This window comes from Drosophila innubila, assembly GCF_004354385.1.
Source record: "Drosophila innubila isolate TH190305 chromosome 3L unlocalized genomic scaffold, UK_Dinn_1.0 0_D_3L, whole genome shotgun sequence".
In the NCBI taxonomy this organism is placed as follows: Eukaryota; Metazoa; Arthropoda; class Insecta; order Diptera; family Drosophilidae; genus Drosophila; species Drosophila innubila.
Window position 1 is genome coordinate 13,398,260 of NW_022995376.1, and position 7,804 is coordinate 13,406,063.

The window sequence follows — 7,804 nt, forward strand, 5'->3', positions numbered from 1 at the left end:
AATTGAGCGACAAAACGAAATGTTTTGCCATGTTTAACATGAAAATTTTGATCAAGCAAAAAAGAGTTAAATATAAAAGTTATTTTTTTTTTTTTTTATGAAGAAACTTGGATTTGTTTAAAAAAGACAAGGTTTTTTATTTCCCCAATACTTCAACATTTTTTAAGATTTATTAAAGTTTAATTTAACCTCAAGTCGATGGCATATTAACAATAATTCTTGAAAACGTAAATATTCTTATTTATAAAAAATCCTTTTCATTGTAGGCTGCGCCTTTCTAACCTACTTTAGTCCGGACAGCTCGACAACAGCTGCCAATTCACCAACATCTGGAACACAGGCAACGCTTTACAATGACAAACAGTCTATAACTGGGGTAAGTCAAAAACTGTATATTTAATTAGAAATCTGTGTAGACAGACTCACACATACCAGATTGTTACACAAATGTTTATGTGTATGCACTTTTGAAATTTATCTAAAATGAAAGCATTTTTATTTGCTCAGTCAATTAGCATCCGAGTACATATTTGTCATAAATCAAAAGCCAAAAACTACAGTCAACAAATTAGTTATGCAAAAAGTTTTATTATTTATGCATATTTATTATTTTTATCTTATCACAATTATATGATGGGGCTTACTGTATCTGTTAAGTTCATTTTTATTGCAACTTTTGTAATTGATTTAATCACTTAGATAATTTTATAAAATTGATTACAAAAAGTTATGGTCTTCTCTGTTCTTTTTTGAAATTAGTTGAACTTTCTTTTTTGTGAATGGGAAATTCATATATTCCTTAGGGTTCTTAAAGTAACATAATTGAACTACAGGGCATTTTTTGGTCGTGGACTTTGACAATTTCTAACGATTTTATTTCCCATGCATTTTAATTTGAGTGCTAGTTTGATAATTATTTTATTTTTAATTGATTTGGAATTATCTTTTTACATTTCATGTTCAAACTTTTACTGCATGAAAACTGTAAAGTACTGCACAGCATTTGTTGCCATTTCTGGTAGTTGTTAGTGTTATAATTGTTGCTGCAGCTTGTTGCAATTGTGATTAATTATTTTTGTAAAGTTTACTTTCTCTCTCACTCGTTCTCTGGCTCTTTATTTATCGCTTTCTCTCTCTCTAATTGTGTTGATTTTGGCAATTAGCAGAGGGCGTGTGCGTGTGTGGGCGTGGCAAATGGCTGCCAAATGTAAATGAATATTGGAAATTTATAACAATTTTCACAGTCAATAAATTAAGTTCCTGGCATACAATGTGAAATTGTTGTTGCTGTATTTGGTGAACACGTGTAAATGTGTAAATACGTTAAACTAACGTATGTTTTGGGTTTTCTATTTGATTGTTGCTGCCGGCGACGAAAAACGAATTTAAAATGCATTAGCTGAAACTTTCCAATAATTGAAATTGTGTGCAATGACTCGATGACAAAATTAATACATACATGCATCGCTTGTGCCTCTAGGTCAGAGTATAGGCTTTTTGTCCAGACTTGCATGAAGGCAAGTTTAATGACATTGTTAAATTTTAATTATCAGTTTTAGTTTAAATTCTTGAAACCACCTATACACATCTATTTTTTTTCTTTCATAAAATTATCACATTTTATTCAAAGATATTTTTAAAATTTTTATATATTTGTTTTTTGTTTTTTTTTTCTTAAATTATTAAATGTTAAACGGTTTAAGATAAATTTTACAATAATTATTCAAATAAATTAATTTAATTTAAGAAATAAACCCACTTACTAACTCTTTCACCCTTTTTTTCACTCACTTCTTATGTTGTGTATTCTACAAATCAAAATCAAAAACGTCGACTGCATAAATTGTGAAGAATTCATAGCCGAAATTAAATTTTGCATAAAATATAAAAAGCAAACATGAAAATGTTGCAACGACAAACAGCAAGAAACAACTTTATTGAATATGCAAAATGTGCATTGTACGAGGAAGAAAATACAATTTTTAAGTCCCTGTATCTCAGCCTCTGTCCCCTTTATTTAGTCAATACGACCAAAGATAGATGGAAAGATAGCCACAGCCTAGCTAAAATGAATTCAGTGCAGGCTTTTTTAGCTTGAATTACTTTTGGTCTTGTTTTCATATTTTCTTTGTCTACAACCCGCACACACACACACACTCCCACACACACACACACACACACGACGATTTTGTGGTCGTTTTGTATAGAAATTTATTACATTTTCTCTGCGTAAAGAGAAAGTGGGAAAGCAGGGAGATGAAGACTTTCTACCTCATTCAGAACTTTGTTTGTGCCACTTGTGCGGCAGCAGTTTTGCAACAACTTTGCTGCCAACTTTTTTGCATTGTTGTTGCACTTGTATTTGTTGCTCTTGTTGTTCTTGTGCTACTTATTAAAATTTTCTTAGAGAGACAACAAGAATAAGAGAAGAAGAGTGCTTCGTTTGCTTTGCTTTTGTTGTCTCTGACCCAAGTGCGCTCTTTGTTATTTTAATATCGAGTCGAAAGAAGAGATTGTACATGTGGGCAATAGGAGTGCATGTAGTCGAAGGACAGACGGGAAGGACAAGTACTTTTGTATAATCAATTGTGTAATGTAATAGCTCATTCATTGAGGCAATTTTTAATTAACTTGTGAGTGGCAATAGAGGGAGAGAGAGAGAGAGAGAGAGAGACTGGAGAGTTTCTTCAGACTTCTCTCAGAGTCCTCTTTGTACTTCATGCTTTGGTTTTTTGGTCAAAATTGCAATCTCCAACTTATCAGCGGAGTATAACTTCCGTTTCCGCTTCAACATACTTTGGCAAAGTTTGTGCAAATGAAATGCGCCTGTCCGCAGAAGGAAACAGTTTAGCATAAAAATGAAAAGTCAAGTCGCACCAAAAAATAAAAAGACGAAGAAATATAATGGAGAAATCCTCGGACAGCTCTGGCAACTGGCAACTGGCAGGCAGGCAGTCGACTAGCATTATCTGAATCTTATACGCTGCTTTGTCGTATTCAAATTTCTATTTAAAAAGTCGAACAGAAATGTGAATGTGTGGGGTGTGTGTGTGTGTGTGTATTTGTGTGGGTGCAAAAACTTGTGCCATGGTAAAATGCAATGCAAGGAAATCATAACGGAAATTTTTTCGAAAATGAAAAATATCTGCAGCTGAGAGCTGAGTGCACAGGATGTGGGCAGTAACTTTGCACACATGCCAGCGAGTCAGCCATGCAGCTAGTCGACGGGCCCAGGAAGTGTCTGCAAAGAAATGCCAGCGGAAAACACCAAGTGGTGCAATGCTCCTTCTCCCTCTCCCTCTCCATCTGCCGCTCCCTATCTAAATCACCCCCGCTTACCCCTCTTCAAAAGAAAATAGATATATGCAGTAAATAATAAAGTGAATACTTTAAGAATGAAAAACTCATCCCACAGCTGCCCCATTGATTAATAGCCACGAGCTTTGCTAATTCTCCACTTTGGCAATAAAAAGACTCACACTCGAGCTACACATGTATCTTACTTAGTACTGCTTTCAGTTATTCCACTTGGCCTCTCTGTCCAGCTGTAAAATATTTTTGCTTACGTGGTCATGTAAACACACAATGAAATAAAAAAAAATCGAATAAAACGAAACTGAAAATCTGTTGAAAAACTGCCGAAATCAGCAGAAAAAAATTTAACCGCAGTCTGCAATTAATCAAGCACGCCCATGTCTAACAAGTAGAAAGAGTAATGCCTGCAATTGATGGATGTTTACGACCCTCAAATGCCCTGCTAATTGAGGTTTCAGTGAGTGACACGATTTCAGGAAAAATAATATTATTTTTTAATTAAACACTAAACTTTTTCAGTGGAGATTTTTAATTGAGCTGTTATTGAAAGAATAAAAGAAAATTTTATTTATGCAAAATAAATGAAATAAAATAAAAATATACCCCTTTATACTTTTTCAAAAACTTCAAACAACCATAACTTTGTCAAATCTCCACCGATTTTCATGCGGAATACCATTTTGATCATTATTTGGCCTCTTATTTGATTCTGCATCAAAATATTATTTATTTCAAAAATTCGATTTTTTTTCATCACTGTCCATTTTTTCCATACCAACCCCTTTACACTTTTTCAAAAACTTCAAACTACCATAACTTTGCCAAATCTCCACCGATTTTCATGCGGAATACCATTTTGATCATTATTTGGCCTCTAATTTGATTCTGCATCAAAATATTATTTATTTTAAAAATTCGATTTTTTTTCATCACTGTCCATTTTTTCCATACCAACCCCTTTACACTTTTTCAAAAACTTCAAACTACCATAACTTTGTCAAATCTTCACCGATTTTCATGCGGAATACCATTTTGATCATTATTTGGCCTCTGATTTGATTCTGCATCAAAATATTATTTGTTTTAAAAATTCGATTTTTTTTCATCACTGTCCATTTTTTCCATACCAACCCCTTTACACTTTTTCAAAAACTTCAAACTACCATAACTTTGTCAAATCTCAACCGATTTTCATGCGGAATACCATTTTGATCATTATTTGGCCTCTTATTTGATTCTGCATCAAAATATTATTTATTTCAAAAATTCGATTTTTTTTCATCACTGTCCATTTTTTCCATACCAACCCCTTTACACTTTTTCCAAAACTTCAAACTACCATAACTTTGCCAAATCTCCACCGATTTTCATGCGGAATACCATTTTGATCATTATTTGGCCTCTTATTTGATTCTGCATCAAAATATTATTTATTTCAAAAATTCGATTTTTTTCATCACTGTCCATTTTTCCATACCAACCCCTTTACACTTTTTCAAAAACTTCAAACTACCATAACTTTGTCAAATCTTCACCGATTTTCATGCGGAATACCATTTTAATCATTATTTGGCCTCTAATTTGATTCTGCATCAAAATATTATTTGTTTTAAAAATTCGATTTTTTTTCATCACTGTCCATTTTTTCCATACCAACCCCTTTACACTTTTTCAAAAACTTCAAACTACCATAACTTTGTCAAATCTCAACCGATTTTCATGCGGAATACCATTTTGATCATTATTTGGCCTCTTATTTGATTCTGCATCAAAATATTATTTATTTTAAAAATTCGATTTTTTTTCATCACTGTCCATTTTTTCCATACTTACCCCTTTACACTTTTTCAAAAACTTCAAACTACCATAACTTTGTCAAATCTCAACCGATTTTCATGCGAAATACCATTTTGATCATTATTTGGCCTCTTATTTGATTCTGCATCAAAATATTATTTACTTTAAAAATTCGATTTTTTTCATCACTGTCCATTTTTTCCATACACTTTTTCAAAAACTTCAAACTACCATAACTTTGTCAAATCTCAACCGTCAAGAAATTTGAGTTAGTAAATATGCTCAAATTATTGAAGTAACTACTATATATGTAGGGCATTAAAAGCCGCCGTAGAAGTAAGCCAAGGTGGTTAAAAGAAAAATCGTTGTTAGAAATTGAAACCGTAGCACTATGTTCATGGGTTTTTCTGTTGCCCTTTTGTTTTGGATGAATACCTGACGTCGGCATGCCGTATAATTTTTTCTCAATGCAACGCGATAAAATTACAAACAATTTCTGATGCTCCAACTCAGGCATTGGTCAGGCTTAGTCGATTGCTGGGAGGATTGGTAGGACGACTATGCGGACATTGCCGGCATCGTCGACGCCGCTTCAATTTGGCAATTTATCTGGCCCATCTGCATTTGTTGATTTTGTGCCGGCGACTGGGCCGCAGTGTATGCTATTGTCCGCTTTGCATAAGAGCTAACGAACTAGATTTTTTCCTCGTTCTTGGAGGCTTGGAGATTGGAGGATTGGAGGATTGGAGGCTTGAAGCGCTGTGTCTGCGCTCGGTGCGCTTCATTGGCATATCAATCAACGGCCAAAAGCGGGAAATGAATTCGCTTACTCACACGAACCACACAGACACACAGAGATAGAGGCAAACGTGGATGCGAGTCTTTTATTTTTATTTTTTTTTTCACTTGTAGATGTTTTTGTTGCTGTTGCTGTTGCTGTTGTTGGCGAGGCCGGATGCCATTTTAATTAAGTGTTGGGGCCTGTAACCAAAGCCAGAACGATGGCGTCGGTGTTTCTGGCGCCAGGCCAAAGCCTTTTTGGCGTGTCTTCTCCGTTCTGACCGCTAGGAATTTAACATTTAGAACGGAAATGTGCAAAATAATATAAAAAAAAAAGAAGACATAACCAGCTGGGCAGTGACAGCTGCGGGATGTAGTTGTTGCTGCTGTTGTTCCTGACGATGGTTGCGACTGACAGTTTAATTATTATTTTTGCAAATCAGTTAATTAATTGAGATGACTGAGATTGCTAAAAGGGCAGAACCGAGCATATAACTTTGGGGCACGCTATGAATCCGAGAACTAGTCAAAATGAAAGAGTTCTGATTATTCTTTAAGAATCTGTTCACTAAATGAGAAAGAAATTTAATTTGATATGTGTACTGTTTATAGTAGTTAATTCAAAGAAAGAAATGACTTTTTAAGAAACTTATAGATAACAATCACCTTCGGTTTTATGAGTTTCAATAACCAAAAAAAAATAGTTGCAGTACAACTAAAAATTCAAGGCACTATCAGGAGATCAGATATACAAGCAAAAGGCATTTCAAGCCCATAATAAGCTCTCTTACAACACACTTTTATGCTTATAATGCTGTAATGAGTTTTATATATGCCTGACAGTGTCTGGCACGCCTACCGCCCCATCCCGCCCCATTCCGCCCAATCCCTTACACCCAAGCAGAGGACAAGGGATTGCACTTTGCTGGTGGCTGCTGCCTTTGCTTGGCTCGCAATTAAATCCGCTTTGCAAATTTATGACCAACGAATTGCTCTTTGCGGTTTTTCAGCCCCAACACAAAAGGACACAAAATATGCCAGCTATGCTACTTTCTGTGCGAGAAGGATGTCTCTGTGGGCATTAAGTGAGTAAGTGAGTTTTTCTACATGGCATATATGCAAAGCGAAAGGGGATAGAGGATTGAGGATTGGGTAAGGATTCTACCTTATGTTCGATTTCAAAGTGCCTAGTCCCCCAAATGCGCACTCCAATGAAAATGTACACGAGGCAGAAAAAAAAGCGCAGCAGTAGCAAAAGAAGCAATTAAGCATAAAGCGTAGAGATAAAAAGTCAAAGAGTCGAGCAGTGCGAGCCAAAAACACAGCAAAGCGCAAAGATTAAAGAAAAAAAAACAGTAAAAAAGTTAAGCAAAAAAAATATGTTGGTAATGAGGCAAACGTAGAGCAGCTTGATTAATGTGAGTAGCTTTCGCCATTCGGTATGCTACACTTTAAACCGCAACGGGCCATAAAAATTGTCTGCTTTGCAGTGTGTGTAAAAAGCAATTTTCAACTTTGGCAAATCCATGAAATGTGGTCGCTTCGACTACAAAGAGAATATTTTATGCAAGCGCATATGTAAAAATATATTTTATTAGGAGCTGCGAGAATGTAAAGCCAGGACTGCAGAAGTACGAGTATGTAAAATCTCCATCCTGAGTCGCTTTTGCAATTCAAAAATACTCGCGCCAACGACATTTTTATTGAGGCGCAGGCAGGCAGACATTCAACGCGTTGTCCCGACACTGTAATAAAAATGTTGAAATCCTTGCGACGTCTGGGCGCCTAAAAGGATGCTTCACAAGGTGCTTCTGACATATTTATCACGCCATTGTCACCAACAACAGCAACCAACACATCGACAACAACTGCATCAAGTGGCAACTGTTGCTATTTCCATTTGCAACTTTAA